Source organism: Dunckerocampus dactyliophorus, chromosome 14 (genome assembly GCF_027744805.1).
Source record: "Dunckerocampus dactyliophorus isolate RoL2022-P2 chromosome 14, RoL_Ddac_1.1, whole genome shotgun sequence".
NCBI classification, from domain to species: domain Eukaryota; kingdom Metazoa; phylum Chordata; class Actinopteri; order Syngnathiformes; family Syngnathidae; genus Dunckerocampus; species Dunckerocampus dactyliophorus.
This window is the reverse complement of record NC_072832.1, coordinates 28,318,576-28,337,448: the sequence shown is the minus strand read 5'-3', so window position 1 is coordinate 28,337,448 and position 18,873 is coordinate 28,318,576. Positions and strand designations below refer to the sequence as shown.

At 43.7% G+C, this 18,873-nt stretch overlaps 1 protein-coding gene across 3 annotated transcripts in view; it reads left to right on the top strand.

Annotated features, from left to right (window-relative positions):
- LOC129193657 (cGMP-dependent protein kinase 1) overlaps window positions 1-18,873 on the top strand; it is a 150,018-nt gene that overhangs the window by 87,051 nt on the left and 44,094 nt on the right. The gene's annotated exons all lie outside the window — the stretch shown is intronic.

Genomic DNA, 18,873 nt, shown 5'->3' with positions numbered 1-18,873 from the left:
TATATGTACTACACTATATATTCTATTACTATATACTATTCACAAAAAGTCAGGGATATGCACAAGTAAGTATTACTGTAAGTATTGAACATGTTGAACATGTGCATCCAAAATTAGAGAAGCTGAAATTAAGCTGACCTGTAAAGGTTACCCGGTAGGACCTGAAATATCCCTAACTTCTTGTGAGTAGCACATGAATTTCCTTAATTGGCTTTCACTTTCAGTTTGAAAGCAGCCTATTTCACCCTGGAAGTCTACTTGAAATTGATGCCTTATTCAAATGAAAATGAACACAAACTGGGCGTAACGCTTCCTGTACCCGGGACATCCGACCATGGCAACGAAAGCATGGCAGTAAAACATGCACAGTTACGGCACACACTCTGCAGTGTGTTTTAAAAGCAGCCCCTTCTCCTTCCAAAATGAAGAAATGGAACCCAGTTTCACTTCTTCTTCTTCTTGTGCTCCCACAGCCGGTCCACCTTAAAATAACCCTTTTTTGACTTGGTCTTGGTGAGTGGATGTTTTACTGCCCGTTCATTTTGCCGTAAAATGGGTTAGCAAGCCGCATTTAGCTCTCCCCAGTAGCTATGAGCTAGCCTGCAAACAGCAGCTTGTACAGCGTAACGTGTTAGCGCTTGTTGTTCCCGTCACTCACTGATGAAATGATGTGTTTATTTCATGTCCACTTCAGTTGGATTTTTTGCGCTGACAATGTGAGAACAGGGTGTGAGTTTACACACGTGTGCACCAACAGTGCAGGGGGGTATCTGAATAAAAAGGACAGAGAATTAGTTTGCGCCTGAACGCCTCACGGCGCAAGGGGAATGGAGCAGACGAGTTAACTTACAACGGTGGTTCTCAATTATTTTCTGTCAAGACCCACCCTAGGGGACAGAAATGTTTCGCGCTCCCCTGATTTGAAACATTATTGAGAAAGGGATAATATCTATTTATTGATCTCAACTGGAAACTGAAACCAGGAAGAACCAACAAAATGGAGAGCAGTGAAGCGTATTCAAGAGGTACATTGCATGTTGAGTACCATAAATTTGTACATGTTGGCAGGTCTGCACTAACATTGAAAGTACTCCCTGCCTCTCACACAACCCGACAGTTCACTGCACTGCACACTAGCCCCAACCCCAACCCCAACCATAACCATAACCATAACCATAACCATAACCATAACCATAACCATAACCATAACCCTAACCCTAACCCTAACCCTAACCCTAACCCTAACCCCACTGTTTGAGAAGCACTGGCTTACACAAACAAACACATATGGTTTTGTAAAAAGTCATTAGGATACCCCCTTGGTGGCGCACACTGTGGGTTGTGCCATGCAAGCACACATGGATCACATGATCAGGGACTTGTGGTCCAGCTCACGCCGCTGCAAGGACATTTTGCTTGACGTTTTTCAACCAGTCTTGCTGAGATTTGACAGACATGCGTTTGCCCTCAGAGTGGGAACCACCATTCAGCAAAACACCCAAAAGAGACAGAAAGTGACAATCTGACTACAATCTGGGGATTAATAACAGCGCCACCATGTGGTGTATTTAGGTAAGGGGTGCATGTGTAACACATTGTCAGGAGTTACAAAGACTCAGAAATAAGGATGTAAATGTCTGTGATGAGATGACTCCATACGTATCTACTGGAGATACCACGTTAACGCACCATTACAGAACAAAAGCACTTGGTACCATTCAATACAGTCTACAAACGATAGGATCCGATCCGATTCCATACGACTCAACAGTGACATGAGTTGTAGACATGAATCTTACATTCTAAAATAAAGAAGCCGATTGTATAAAAGTGTCATTCTTATGTGTAAAAGAGCACATCATACCCCCCAGCATGCTGGAAGGCAAGGGTCCCCAACCACCGGGACATGGGAAACATGGTGCAATGATAATAATCAGTTAAAAAAACACTTCAAAATAAAATAATTTGTAAATGACTACATCAAATTGTACGTAAATTGATATCCATTTTGGAAACGTTGGCCATTATTTGATTTGAAAAAAACAAACATACAAAAACTGTGGGATTTCTAACTGTCCTTGAACGCACCATGTAACTTTGTCCCACGCTGCACAGATAGACTACTATATTGTATTTTTAGCCTTTTTCTTTGCTCCCAAATGCTGGTACTAAGTGGGAATGCATAAAGGTAAGATGTGATGACCTTATTGGGTGCTAATGTGCATATTTATCCAGGCTGGTACTGGTGGATGGTGGCTCTGGATTCATTTGGTGCTTTTAATTTGATGCTGTTCCTGTCTTAATTTGACACAATACATCATATATAAGATCAATTACACAGCTATAATGTACGTATGTTTTGCTGATGTGTTGGAAATCTTTCCCGGTGACTAGCTAGCACGCTGCTAATGCTAATGCTAATGCTACTTACATCCATTCCGGTCCTCAGTCATGCTAAGCTATGGAGTATGAGCGACAGTTGTTTGGCCGGCAGCCCAGGCTTTAGCGTTGTTGAACTCATTCAATAACAAAGACATATTTATACGTTTTTTTAACCCCAAATGCTTGCTCTCTTCTTTTGCGTTGCGAGGGGCAAAAAGATGCGATGACATAAGTGCACACTAATAGAAATCGCAGTCACTGCAGTTATTGTATGTACAGTGTTCCCTCGTTTCCCAAAATAGCCCGCAATAAGTGAAATCCGTGAAGTAGCCAACTTCTATATGTTTCTATATGTTTGAAGGCTGTAAAAACCCCCACCATACACTTGATACACTCTTCTCAGACAGGCATAAACATTTTCTTAATTTCTTAGTGCTTAGCAAGAAGCTCACACGGCGACCATTGACCACAACAGGAAACGGCACGAAGGAGGTTGATTGACAATGGTCAACAGCCAATCAAAATTCAGAACACAATGGGCGTGTTCTCCCTTCGCCAATAAGGACTGCTGTGGCTGTATATTTAGCTGACTATTGTCTACTGTGGGTTCCTACTATGCTGCTGCAGGCACGTAAACACACACTGAGACAGGTGGAGCTGCACACGTCTTCAACATGAGTATACAACCCCCTCTACTGGCAGCAGTAGTAAGTACAATAACAGACACATACAGCAGAGCACAGAGCAGATAGATTGCTCTAATACACCACAAGGACGCACAACACAATGCACGTTCATACGCTGTTGAAAAAAATATGCAAAAAAACAGCGAATCCGGGAAAGGTGAACTGCATTGTAGCGAGGGAACACTCCTACACGGCCAACAGCAAGGACGACATGGAAGAGTGTTGAGGAGGGTAACGTGCAGAAGGTTTGGCATTTAGGGAAACTTTAACGCATGCACACGCACAGTGTGTGCACACGCACAGTTTAGTTCCATATGTAAATATTCATGGTGTTATATTTGCAAAAAAATGTTATTTTGATATAAAACAACGCCTTTTTTGTGTTGTTTATGTTGGTGTAGTTGTTTTGATATCTGAGCTGTCACAAAGGCAAAAAATATTTGTGTTAAAGTGAAAGTTCTGCTTGAAATGTATCTTTTCACAAAAAGCTGTTTTTCTCCCATTTTTAGTTGGGAACTGATATTTTCCTGAAACTATGTTCTACTGCTGTACTAAAGAACACAAAACGGAAACCAACTTGTTCTCCTGATGAAAGGCGGCGGTCTAATCTCTCTGGTGGTGGCTTCCATGTTTATATAAGCATACAACACAACATCGTGTGTGCCTTGGAATCAGTCCAAATGGTCTAAAATGAGGGTTTTTTGTTTTGAAATGGCTGGGATTGAATGACTTAAGAGAGTCACTGTCAAGCGGTTGGAGTTGCATGTGCGATCGATCATCTCCAATCCATTCATCTAAGGATTCATGGCTGATTCTTATCTGATACCCATGCGACTTGCTAAAGCGGATGTGGCGTGACACGGGTTTATCTTTCACAGGTGGTATTTTGACATGTCAGACAAGTAGGTGGCGTGTGTCTACAGTCACCCAGCAGGACGTTATGTGAGATATTATTGACTGTGTGGCTAACGCGCTTCTCAGCATGTCCAATGAGAAATAGGACAGCTTATATGGAAACAAGCTGCCGTTAGCTCAGCCAGCAGCTAAAAATAAAGCACTTGCTGATAAATGAACGTGCAAACGTCATTTCCTTCCATTAGACTTTGTGCAGGCTGAGACTGATCAGGTTATTCAAACACATTTCCTCCGTGGCGAATTGTTTTCTGCTTGATTGTCCGTAATGAGGGCCCGACAAACAATATTGATTCATCAGAGAGCAATTTATGGCCAAAGGGTCGTTTGTTTGCCACAACATCAAAAATTATCAGTGGAATTTTTGTTGTTGTTGTTGTTGCATCATTATTCAGCTTCCTCGTGATTCTCATCACTGCTCATCAGGAAAGGTAGCATCAAGCACTGCCACAACAGTGTTGATGATGGCGGCTGCTGGAGGACATTACAGGACAAACAACACCTTTGCTAAAGCGGACGAAACCTTTAGTTCACAGGCACACACGGTTGAAGTTTAACTGTACAAATTACACTGTGGCTGCTAACGACGGGCAGCGTGGCTCAGGTGGTGGAGTGGTCGTCTCCCAACCTGAAGGTTGCAGGTTTCATCCTCCGTCCTCCCGTGATCGTGTCAAAGTGTCCTTGGGCAAGATACTGAACCCCCAGTTGCTCCTGATGCTGCGGCATCAGTATGTAAATGTGCTAACAGTTCAAAGGTCATCAGTAAGTACATGTGCTAACAGTTCAAAGGTCATCAGTATCTAAATGTGCTAACAGTGTCAAAGGTCATCAGGATGTAAATGTGCTAACAGTGTCAAAGGTCATTAGGACGTAAATGTGCTAACAGTTTAAAGGTCATCAGGATGTAAATGTGCTAACAGTGTCAAAGGTCATCAGTATCTAAATGTGCTAACAGTGTCAAAGGTCATCAGTGTGTAAATGTGATAACAGTGTCAAAGGTCATCAGTGTGTAAATGTGATAACAGTGTCAAAGGTCATCAGTGTGTAAATGTGCTAACAGTGTCAAAGGTCATCAGTACGTAAATGTGCTAACAGTGTCAAAGGTCATTAGGATGTAAATGTGCTAACAATGTCAAAGGTCATCAGTACGTAAATGTGCTAACAGTTCAAAGGTCATCAGTGCGTAAATGTGCTAACAGTGTCAAAGGGCATCAGTGCGTAAATGTGCTAACAGTTCAAAGGTCATTAGGATGTAAATGTGGTAACAGTGTCAAACGTCATCAGTTGGTAAATGTGCTAACAGTTCAAAGGTCATCAGTAAGTACATGTGCTAACAGTTTAAAGGTCATTAGGACGTAAATGTGCTAACAGTTTAAAGGTCATCAGGATGTAAATGTGCTAACAGTGTCAAAGGTCATCAGTATCTAAATGTGCTAACAGTGTCAAAGGTCATCAGTGTGTAAATGTGCTAACAATGTCAAAGGTCATCAGTTGGTAAATGTGCTAACAGTTCAAAGGTCATCAGTGCGTAAATGTGCTAACAGTGTCAAAGGGCATCAGTGCGTAAATGTGCTAACAGTTCAAAGGTCATTAGGATGTAAATGTGGTAACAGTGTCAAAGGTCATCAGTTGGTAAATGTGCTAACAGTTCAAAGGTCATCAGTAAGTACATGTGCTAACAGTTTAAAGGTCATTAGGATGTAAATGTGCTAACAGTGTCAAAGGTCAATAGTATCTAAATGTGCTAACAGTGTCAAAGCGCTTTGAGTGCCTTGGAGGTGGAAAAGCGTTACAGAAGTGAAAGTCACTTTGGCAATCTGGTGCCTCATTTGTTCAGGAAGAAACATGGAAGACACCTGATAATAAACACACTCATCCCTTGTTTATGGCGGTTCATTGGAATGGAATATTTTCATAGTTATGGCACACAAAACCTGTTTTTGACTTATTAAAACCACTTCTTAACATTATTAGAAAAGATGAAACCACACCCCTATAGTCACCTTTCTACTCCTATTACCTAATATAGTGGACATGTTAAGCAATAATCAGACATAGCAACTCACTGGTAAACTTCATCGTTGTTGAGCTATCTCAAACGATCACATAGCATTGAAAAAAAAGATGGCCATCCTCACCATCTAGTTTGTCACTTGATTGAAATATTCATCTGGCATTCATGCACGTATACTCCCACACTACTGTTAGCTTTGTTTACAACGTATTGTGCGCTGCTCGTGAACAGGCTACAGCATGTCCAGCACAGCAACATACCAAGCTAACTACTTATTTATTCTAAATGTAAGAATGAGTTTGAAACTGAGTGGGGAAGAAAAACAAAACAACAAGCCAAAAACGTACCACTTCCACACGGAATAACAGACCATAGTCAACAACGAAACAGCCATCATTTATTCATTCATTCACTTTTGAAGCATCACGATATTTGTCATATCCCAACCGCAATGGAGTGAGGGACAACTCTACTGCTAGCTAACTAGCTATTAGGTAGCTAACCCATACACCACTCTTTTACCAAGCTAACTAACTAACTAGCTTGCTAGACCATACGGCACTCCTGTAAACATTTTATGGAAATTGGTTTTGTGTCATCCTGCTAGCGAACTGCTAACTAACTACAAGTAGCTAGCTAGCTAGCAAGCTAGCCCATATACTTTTTTTTCTTACAGTTTTTGTGGAAATAAAGTATGTTTTTTGTGTAATGCTGCTAACTAACTGACTAACTCACAAATGAACCAACTTGCCAAAGTGGAAATTGGGGATGTAGTTATGGTGTAACCCCTGCTAACGAACATGCTTTCAGCCTTTCATCCACATGGCAACGGCGTTCTGACCCGAAACGGTCTTTTTGGAAAACAACTTCCTGAGTGGCAAAATCTGAAAACGCCAGCTTGTCGTTTCCGTGTAGACAGACGAACTGCCGACTTAATATCTGAATATTTCGAGTGTCGTGACCCACCCCAGTTGACATTCCCTTGCTATTTTCTTGTCTTACTCTCCAAAATGACTGCCATGAAGTTGAATCAGGAACAGCAAGTGCAGCGGAATGGAAAGCAACCTTTGTGAACAACAAGGAACCCAGCTGAGTTAACTCGTAACGCAGTTACTAAGCAGCAGCGGGTGCGCTCCACAGTGCCCTTGAACGAGAGTAGAGGTAATGCATTCAGCGCCAAACAGGAAACAGATGTAACAAAATAAAAGCAGAGCAGGATATCATGTCAGAAAGGTCAAACAACATAAGTGACAGAAAGTGGCGCCTATGACCCGGCCTACTTTCTCACGCTGTGATTTTATGGAAATGCAATCAGACCTCTAGCTGCTGCGTTTAATGACTTTAGGGAAACGGAGTCTGTGCTCTTCCAGCACGTCGCAAGAACAAGCACAACTCCTCCGCTTCAGTCATTCCCATCCTCCTGCGGAGGAAGTTGCAAAAGTCTAATTTGATGAGCCAAAAACAACAATTGAAATTCAGTGGCTGATGATAATAATACACCAGAGTGAGACCTCTTCATGTGGGCGCTCATTAGTGTTGGAGATCCAGCGTTCTAATCATCCACAAGTGCTAAAAGCTCCACCTGCATGAAAGAACACGGCAGTAAGCATTTGCATTCTTTTTTTTTGCAAGCTTTTCACTTCTTTCTCTCTTACAAATCTTCGGCTTTTTTCATTTCTGAACATTGTACTCATTGTACTACGAAATGAAACCTACCTTAAACTGCTTACAGTGGTCCCGCGTTTATTCCCAAAATAGCCTGCAATATTACCATGTCATTCTTTTTCTCATTAGATTACAACCTGTTTCTCTGAATATTTGCACTTTATTCTGGTAAAATGACTGCTGACTTTTCCATTTTTGTAGTTTTTGTTGTTGTGAAATGATGTGCTTAGAATGTGCTGCATGCTACAAGTGGTCCAAGGGCCGCACTTTGGACACCCCTGAATTACAGCAACAGAAGTTCTTCTATACATTTTATTTTTTTGCTGTGGTGCTGACTTTGAAGCTGATTTCACTGGCGTATAATTCTATCATAGTTTCAGTTCGAAAGATGAACATGTGACACTGCACTGCATGACAAATGTTCCCAAGGATGCTTTGCAGAGGAAGAAATGATCTTCTGAGGTGTGTTTATGTTTACTCATTTGATTCCTCTCCATCGTGTTGTGACTCTCCTCCTCCTGCCACACTCCCTAAATTCCTTCAGACCTTCCATTTCTCCCACTCAGCCTTGGGTTCCACGTGGGGGCAAAGCGGAGCTAATTGGCGCCCGTGAGCATTACAGCATTCATCAGCGCCCTGGCTAGCAGATAACGAGTTCCCCGGGTCTCGCTGCAATTTAGAGTAATGCTTTTTACCAACTGTGCCGCTCATCTTATTTCCCAGTGCGACCCCCACCCCCTTCATCTTGCTTTGAAACACTCTACAGGACTGGGGTTAAGGCTTCATTACGCTGCAGCATCACTGCGCTGGTGTAAGCGATGCCGGCTGGGGCCGGGCTGGAAAAACGTTTAGTTTAGTTCCTCATTCCCGGCAGGTGGCCTTTCCTCTTTTTCCCTCCATTTTTAAATCAAAAACCTCGTCTGCTTTCAAAGCCACGGCTGTTCCACATGCATTGGTTCCAGCTCCATCACTGTTCCCTACTGCTACACTGGACGTTAAATAGCTAGTAAACACTGCCCCTAGTGTTGTGGAAGAGAATTGCACATTCCAAGCTCAGCCCCCACTGCAGAGCTATCAGAGCATCTACCCCTTCTCCACTGTGGCTGGTCGGGTGCTGGTTCAGAGTAGACACCCGGAGCGTTGCTTTTCCGTCATCATGGTTCCACAGGGGTGCTGAACTGCTGCCATAGTTGTTGGTTCAACTCTGGCTCCAAAAGCTTGCTGGGTGGAGTGCTGAAGCGTTTGCATAGCGTTCCAACTTCAGTGACAGGTTTTATGTAAAGAAAAGAAGATCCAGAGCAGACTTTAATTTGGAAATGCTGGAACTTTAGGGGCCTATCACGCAAACGTCTGGAAATATTTTGCACCACCGACCACAACGTCCGTCAAACAATGCGGTGAATGATAGTAGTAGTAGTAGTAGTAGTAGTACTTTATTAATCCCACAGCAGGGAAATTCATCTGTTACAGCAGCAAGCAAGATACACAAGTAAAGAATGCATAGTGACATAGTGAATACAAAATGGTTCAGGTGTTGTAGAGCCTGACAGCGGTCGGTATGAAGGACCTGCGGAACCTCTCCTTCTTACACCGTGGGTGTAACAGTCTGCTGCTGAAGGAGCTGCTAAGGGAACCCACAGTGTCATGTAGCGGGTGAGAGGTGTTGTCCATGATGGATGTCAGCTTAGCCAACATCCTTCTCTCCCCCACTTCCTCCACGGAGTCCAAAGAACCGTCCAGGACAGAGCTAGCTCGCCTGATCAGTCTATTTATCCTGCTCCTGTCCCTGTCCGTGCTGCCCCCTCTCCAGCAGCCCACAGCATAGAAGATGGCTGAGGCCACCACAGAGTCATAAAAGGTCCGTAAAAGAGTCCTGCACACACCAAAGGACCTCAGTCTCCTCAGCAGGTGGAGGCGACTCTGGCCCTTCTTGTAGAGGGCGTGGGTGTTGACGGACCAGTCCAGCTTGTTGTTAAGGTGAACACCCAGGAATTTGTAGCTGTCTACCAACTCAATGTCCGCTCCATGGATGTTCACCGGTGTGAAGTGAGGTGTTTTCCTCTGGAAGTTTATGATCATCTCCTTTGTCTTGCTGGTGTTGAGTTGCAGCTGGTTAAGCTCACTCCAGCTGACAAAGTCCCTGATGACCGTCCTGTATTCCAGATCATTCCCCTCTGAAACACAACCAACAATGGCTGTGTCATCGGAGAACTTCTGGATGTGACACTGTGTGGAGTTGTGTATGAAGTCCGAGGTGTAGAGGGTGAAGAGGAAAGGGGAAAGCACCGTACCCTGAGGGGCACCTGTGCTGCAGAGTACCATGTCAGACACACAGTGACGGAGCCTCACATACTGTGGTCTGTTGGTGAGGTAGTCTATAACCCATGCAGTCAGGTGTTGGTCTACTCCCACACTCTCCATCTTCACTCTGAACAGTGACGGCTGGATGGTGTTAAAGGCACTGGAGAAGTAAAAAAACATGACCCTCACAGCGCTCCCGCTGTCCTCCAGGTGTAGCAGTGATCTGTGCAGAAGGTAGAGGTGTGGAGATGTGGAGATGTGGTAGATGTGGAGGATTATTAAAATTCAAACATTTCTTAATATGAAATCACTATTTGTTACAAAGCAGTGTGTTTCCACTGCATAGATAGACAGATAGATGATCAGTTTTTCGGTGGAGAAGGACAGTGATAGTAATCTGCCACTGAAGCGGCTTTTCTGTGAGGAGATGATGCTGTGCATTGTATGATGCTGCTTGTCCATGATGGAAAGGAGCCTCCTGAGTGTCCACAGATGTCAGGCTGTCCAGCTCAGTGCCAATGACAGAGCCTGTTTTCGTCACCGGTTTGTCCAGGCGTGTAGCGTCCTTCTTCTTGAGGCTGCTCTCCTGGCACACTACTGCATACAGGGGATACCACAGTCTTGCTACCACAGCCTGGTCGAAGATCTGTCTGCAATATATGATCTGTGATACAAGTCACAATCAAGGTTTATTCCTGTAATTCACTCTCATATTACATTTAAATGGTGTTTTTATGGTTATTTCTGTCATGAATCACAATCGCATGTAAGTCTTTCATGTCTGTGACAGAGCTGTGTTGGTCACTGCTTTATGGTGACGTTCAAGAACAAACACTGCAACCTAGCCGTTACAAGGTATACCACGGGATGACAAGTCACGCTTTCAAAGGCGCTAAACATCATGCATGTGCGTCTACTCCGGTTCAACCCGGCAGCGCACGGAGGGTGACATTCGGTGTTTCTGCCTGTTTCATTTTACATGCGGAAGACCCAATGGCAGGGCACATACAGACAAGCAAGCATGCACACTCCAATTCATACCTAAGGACAATTTAGAGTCTCCAATGAAGCTAACATGGAAACCGGAGTACCCAGAGAAAACCCACGCACGCACGGGGAGAACATGCAAACTCCACACAGAAATGCCCAATGAAGATTTGAACCCAGATCTTCCCATCTCCTGACTGTGACTGTGTGGCCAACATGCTAACCACTTCCCCACCGTGCGGCCACAACAAAACATAAGCATTCAAAATGTTTGATTTTGTGTCTTGAATGGCTTAATTGAATTTGCTTTGGTTAGAGTCCGTTTTGGTTTGAGTCGGACCTTCTGGAAGGGATTAACTCTTTCACTGCCAAAGATGTCTATTGACGTCTTTTGCTTTTTTTCGTGGGAGCTACAGATAAAAGTCTTAATCATCTTGTGTGTGAATTTCTGACTTGTAGGTATTTCTGTCCCAGTAGGGGGCAAAAGTTCTCTTTTCCTCCAACCCGTAGCCATAGATTCTCTATGAAGAAGACGGATTGTGGGTTGAGAGAGGAAAATGGCGAAACATGGAGAAATGGAGCCGAGACAACAAATGTAGGCAGCTAGCACTGTCACAGAGCTTGTCTGGCGGTGGATCTGCCTTTAGTGGTGACGCCATCGTGAAAGATAGAGGTGACATGGGTGATGTAGGTGATGTAGACACAAATGCCGTTGACAAAGACAGCCGAAGCAACAAGCTAGTGGTTAGCGTTGCTGAGCCGTGTGGCGCGACACCGGAGCCTGACACCGGAAGCAGTTCAGAGTTGGGTGACTCCAAACCCGATCCTGATTCTTCTGGCGAGTGGCTGTTGTCTGGATGGGTCAGCAGCAGGGATTCATCCCCGCATCCAGCAGACCCTACTGTCACTCTGCTTGAATTTGCTTCACTGAAGAAAAAGCTCGTTTTCTCTGTTTGTTGGTCAAAATCAGGTGTTTTTACTCAAACTACCCTATGTTCTACCACCAATATCTACAGACCCACACAGGCTAGAAACAATCTTTTATGTTCTGATGGAAGAAGAGAGTCTAAAGCTTCTTTAGATAGTTTCAATGTTTATGTAGTCCTAAAACTCAATATTCTGTGGGTCTTGAAAGAAACTCTGGCAGTATGGAGCTCTCTGCTCTGAACATGGCTGGCAGTCAATGAGTTAATGATGTTAACCAAGGCACCACTGCACACAAACAGAGAGGAGAGAGAGTCTATGAACTGGTCAGCCACTTAGTAGGATTCACAACGACCTGCACTGTAGGGGGGGAACCACTGTCCACGGCAAGGATGGAGACATTTGGATGAAGCACGAGCTCTCACTCGCTGCCAAATTAGAATGCAATCATTCCTCTGCTGCTCTATTCTTATAAATCTCATTTCTTGCCACTGATGAGCAGATGTGATGGAGTGGAATGACTCCCGCTGGGCTTTTTGGGCTCAAATTGTCACTTTGTGCTAGAGATTGACGCATGGCTGTGAAGTCTGTATGTTGTAGGATGGACATGATGAACGTCTGTGCAGGCCTGCACAGGACGTGCAATCACACGCTTGTGTGTTTTGTTGGCACAGTATTTGTGGTCTGAGGTCGCTGCGATGTGCTGTTCACTGGATGGTAAATCTATACTGCTGTACTGCTATACGAGCTGTAAAGTAGATCTATGTAGCATTTTCTTTCTGTTGTCCCCGGAATACTAATGTTTGTTTGTTGTGTGTCGAGCAACTCCTAGGATGTCAGGCTGATCTCCCCTCTTCTTGGTGCTATTCATAAGGTGTCTACATATATTTATGAAGTGTTTAAATATATTTATAAACTGTTGAAATGTATGAGGGACTTCATTTATTTTGTATGTTGCTAAAGGCCAAATTATTCATAAGATGGCCACTTTTGGAGTGAAAGTGAGTTTTTCATTTATTAAATCTGTCTGGAAATGATGGCTTGCTTAAGATATCAGTGAAACATGTCTTTTTCATTGTTTTTTCTTCTTTTGGACCATTCAGAAGCTCCTCGGTGGCAGGGCCCCGGGGGTGGATGAGATCCGCCTGGAGTTCCTTAAGACCCTGGATGCTGTGGGGGTGTCGTGGTTGACACAATTCTGCAGCATCTCATGGCCATCGGGGGCAGTGCCTCTGGATTAGTAGACCGGGTTGGTGGTTCCCCTTTATAAGGGTGTGTTCCAGCTATGGTGGGATCACACTCCTCTGCCTTCCTGGTAAGGTCTATTCAGAGGTTCTGGAGAGGAGGATCCGCTGGATAGTTGAAGCTCACATTCAGGAGCAGTGTGGTGTTGGTCCTGGTGGTGGAACTGTGGAACAGCTCTACACCCTCAGCAGGGTCCTTGAGGATGCATGGGAGTTTGCCCAACCAGTTTCCATATGTTTTATGGACTTGGAGAAGGCATTGGACCGTGTTTCTTGAGGAATCCTGTGAGGAGTACTCTGGAAGTATGGTGTACCAGACCACCTAATTCAGGCGGTTCACTCCCTGTTTGACCGGTGTCAGAGTTTGGTCCACGTTGCTGGCAATAACTCGGACCCGTTTCCAGTGAGGGCTGGACTCCGCCAGGGCTGTCCTTTGTCACCGATTCCGTTTTTTTATTGACAGATTTTGGCGGTGCCACCAGGGGCATTGAGGGGATCCGGTTTGATTGCTGCAGGACCTTCAACTCTTTCTGGATCAGCTCGCAATTGAGTGTGAAGCGGCCGAGATGAGAATCAGTACCTAGGAGTCCATGGTTCTCACCCAGAAAAGCATGGAGTGCCATGTCCGGGTCGGGGATGAGATCCTGCCCAAAGTGGAGGAGTTTAAGTACCTCAAGGTCTTGTTACGAGTGAGGGAAGGATGGAGATGGATAGGCGGATTGGTGCGGCGTCTGCAGTGATGTGGACTCTGCATCAGTCCGTTGTGGTGAAGAGGGAGCCGGTCCATCTATGTTCCTACCCTCACCTGTGATTATGAGCTGTGGGTAGTGACCCAAAGGACAAGATGGCGGGTATAAGCGGCTGAAATGAGTTTTCTCTGTAGGGTGACTGGGCTCTCCCTTACAGATAAGGTGAGAAGCACTGTCATCCAGGACAAACTCGGAGTAGAAGCGCTGCTCCTTTGCATTGAGAGGAGCCAGATGAGGTGGCCTGGACATCTGGTCAGGATGCCTCCCGGACACCTCCCTGGGGAGAGCACATCCGACCGGTAGGAGACCTGGGACATGTTGGAGAGACTATGCCTCTCAACTGGCCTGGGAATGCCCAGGGATCCGCCGGGAGGAGCCGGATGAAGCAGCCGGGAGAGTGAAGTCTGGGCTTCCCTGCTTCTGCCTACAATGAGCACATTTTCATCACGAATATACCATGTACATACATGACAACATAGCTCCCCTACTCCCTGAAACATGTCTTTTCTGGAGCACTTTAAGTGGCGATTTCTGCTCAGCCCAGACTGTTTACACTCATTGAACTAACTGATATTAGCTTAGAAGGTGAGTTCCATTTCAGAGCCTTTCGTTACCTTGAAGCACTGTGAAACGGAACATACAGAAATAAAGCATGTCTATTATAACTGAAAACACATCATCATTTCACTGTGACAGTCAGCATAAACAAAATGCATTTAAACTAATGCACTGTTAGAATGGAATAGTTTCCACTCTGTTTTGGATCAGCAATGCAACATACTTGCATGTGTTCATGACGGCAAGATAACACCAACAAAAGGCACGCTGTTCCTTTTAATTAATCGCACACACACACAGTTTTATTATGAATCATCCCCTCTGTCGTCTGCCTGAGACACTCAGCCCTGCTACACATCAGACCAATACACCAACAAACAGTTAATGGGAAGTTTCCTGATTATGGGTTCCGCCTCCACAGCAGGCAGATGAGGAAGAGGAACTCAGTTCCACTTCAGAGATGGCTTGGATCTCGCTAAGCCTTGGTTGGTGGGTTGACCATTCTCTCCAGTGCTGGCATTGCAATTGCGTGTATCTATTCTGTGGTGCACTTCTTTTGTAATGTTGCACATCATGGACAATCCTTATGTGAGACATGAACACATGTCATTTTCTTTTCTGTGCGTTCTAAAGATAAAAGAACAGATAAAAAGAGGCCGCTAATGAATGCAGGCAATGCAACACACCTTATTCCGCCTATGAAAACACCTCCAAAAAGCTCCAACAAGGTTTTGTGGTTTTCTATCCATGCTATGAGCATGTAGTACCAGGTACATTCATGATAACATGGAATACTTGTAGTGTTTTTGGGGACACTACACCTAGTGTCAAAAACAACAACATAGCTCCAATATGAAGCATTACCTTTGGCTAGTGGTTGGTGAAGCTAGTCACTAGCCGGCTAGTAGCTAGCCGCTGTGGTGTGGTGAGGTGTCACTACGCCAGTAAGGTAGTTCTTGGGTGTAACAATGTTAATAACAATAATTATAAGAATGTGCTTCATATGCATCACATTATGGAAATGGAGCCTTGTTGCCGCCTTTTGGAGGTTTTTTTCAGGTGTGTCCCATTACATGCATTCTTAGATGCCTCTTTTTACCTGTTTTTATATCTTTAGAAGGCACAGAAAAGAGAAGGACGTGTTCATGTCTCACATCAGGATGGTGCATGATGGGCAACATGCCAAAAAAAAGTGCACGTTTCCATTAACATGAAACAGTACAGCTAACTTGAGACTCCAAGCATTATTTCATAGAACAAAAGAATCTAGGTGGACTTCGCCTTGCTAAAAGAGCCAGTCTGAACCGTGCTAGCTTGAAGCTAATTTTCATTGAAAATCCCACATGAAGGTGTCTGTCCTACTAAATGTGTCCTGGCTTACACTTAGCACATTAAATGCTACAAAAAGCTCCAGAACCAAACCCTAACACGAAAAGGCGTTCTCATTTCTTTTTATCCTCCTTCCGTGTTTTGCAGCGCTCCCGAACACCTAAGCCCAATTATGAGCCTTTGTTATATCAAAATAACGACACCCAAGCTAACTGGGAATGATGAAGCAAATAAAGCCATTAAGAAAATGGAGCAAAGCTTTGCCAAAGCCACAGTGCATGGATGAGTCAGCCGCAGCCATGTGAGATATACTCTGAAAGAGTTTGGGCCCCTCAGAGGACAATGAAGTCCGGCTTTAATGGCGGAACTTTAACAACTCAACCCTGTCTGCCTTCTCGATGCATAAAACATCCACATGCACAACTCAGCGGCGCAATCCACCCAAGTGTGTTCTTGCAACAACAGAAGAACAATATTATATTTTCCAAGTAAAAAACAAGGGAATATATCTTAAATGCTCTAATCAACATCCACTGAACCTAGGTGCCTTTGTCACATGACCCTGCTCAGCATACTTACTGTAGTCACCGTAACACACAAACATACTTTTATATGACCTCTATCATGCTTTAGTATGTATCTGCATTCCCTGCTCAACACTTTGAATCCCTCATTGCTGGTAGTTCTTCATATAAAGTACAGTGGTACCTCACCTTTCCTTATTCATTTGTTGCAATTTGGCCCGCAAAAAAAAATACGTACCAATACTACATACTATATAAGTAGAACTACAATATGCAAAAACAAGAAGAGGGAGTGAGACAAAAAGCATTTGGAACTTGTAATTTAAACAAAAAAAAAATGAAATTAATCAGCTGATCAAAAGTTTAGGACCACAGGCTATAAAAACCCAAATGTGCTTCAAATGTTGATGTGGTGTCATCATTCCCACTGTCAGGCCCTCCTGATGCTAAAGCTAAGAAGCTTTCTCTTTTTCAACGTGGTGGGATTGTGGAGCTGCATAAGCAAGGCCTCTCGCAGCGTGCCATGGCTGCTGAGGTTGGGAGCAGGAAATCAGTCATTCTACATTTTTGGAACATTTTTGCATTATGGAACAAAAACATCACACCTGCAGTGAGCCGGAGGATCCTATTGGCTGTCCATCAAGACACAGGGCGGTCTTCCACCCACACGAAGGCCTTACTGGTGCCGACCGCAGCGCAATAACCATCAGACGCCATCGGAGGGAAAAGGCTTTAAAAAACCAAAAAGGAATTCAAAGACCTCGTCTCCTTCAACGCCACAAAAGTGCCCGTTTAGACTTTGCCAGGGAGCATCAAACATGGGACATTGAAAGGTGGAACAAAGTTTTATTCTCTGATGAGAAAAAATGTAACCTTGACGGTCCAGATGGCTTCCAACGTTACTGGCATGACAAGGAGATCCCACCTGAGATGTTTTCTACCTGGCACAGTGGAGGGGGGTCCATCATGATCCAGGGTGCTTTTTCATTCAGTGGACACCAGAGCTTCAGGTGGTGCGGGGTCGTCAAACGGATGCAGATGTTGCAGCGGGCGTCCCTCATGATCGAGGGCCCTCGTGTGTGTGGTACCAGCTGGGTTCTTCAACAGGACAATGCTGCAGTTCACAATGCTGGCTTGACCAAGGACTTCTTCAGGGAGAATAACATTACTCTTTTGGACCATCCTGCATGTTCCCCTCATTTAAATCCCATAGAGAACATTTGGGGATGGATGGCAAGGGAAGTTTCTAAAAATGGCCATCAGTTCCAGACAGTTGATGCCCTTGGTGAAGCCATCTTCACCACTGGCATCAAGCATGCCCAAAGCCATTTTGGAAGTGATCAACAAGAACAGTGGAGCTCCTCATTACTGAGTCCTACTGACAACATTTTTTGTTCTGGTTTGGAAAGTTTTTTTTGAATTTTTTCAGCGGTGGTGTTAAACTTTTCATCATCTGATAAACAGCCTATTTTATATATATACATATTGTGTATATGTCTTATGTATTAGAACATATAAGACATGCATATACAGCATATGACATATAAGACATGCATATATACTGCTCAAAAAAATTAAAGGAACACTTGGAAAACACATCAGATCTAAACTGGGGGAAAAATGATGTTGAATATGTTTCCTGATAATAAGTGGGTGATGTATTAGTAACAAAATGATGCCACATCATTTGATAGAAATGAAAATGATCACCCTATAGAGGGGGGAAATCAAAGACACCCCAAAAATGAAAGTGAAAAAATGATGCAGCACACTGGTCCATTTAGCTAAAATGTAATTGTAGCAACTCAAAATGATTCTCTGTAGTTTGTGTGGCCCCCACGTGCTTGTACACATGCCTGACAACGTGGGGGCATGCTCCTAATGACACTACGGATGGTGTCCTGGGGGATCTCCTCCCAGATCTGGACACTATATAGATATTATATAGATATTCAAGATCATTTTTCCCCCAGTTTAGATCTGATGTGTTTTCCAAGTGTTCCTCTAATTTTTTTGAGCAGTGTATATATAACATATAAGACATGCATATACAGTATATAACATAAGACATGCATATACAGTATATAACATATAAGACATGCATATACAGTATATAACATAAGACATGCATATACAGTATATAACATATAAGACATGCATTTATACAGTATTAGGGCTGGGTGATCTCAAATGGGTGACCTCAAATCAATATCGTGATAAATTGGGCAGTTTTACCTCGATATTGCACGATAAATCCCCGACCACTATATATTTGATTTATTAACCAACTGGCATGCATTACTTTAAATGAAATGAAGTGCACGTAATGGGACGCACCGATTCTGCCTATAAAGACTTGTGAAAAAACCTCCAAAAAGCGCCAACAACGCTGCATTTCCATCATGTGCTTTGGGTGGTTATGATAGTTTTCATACTTTTATGTTTTGAGTTCTTTTTTTCAACATCATCTTTGTGGAACCCAAAATGAATCTCCTAAAGCATGGAATCCTTAACAATTGTTACTAATCATGGGTTCCTATCGAGACACTTTTATAATGTTTTTGTTATCTTGCTCTTCATTTGTGAATTGTCAATTTT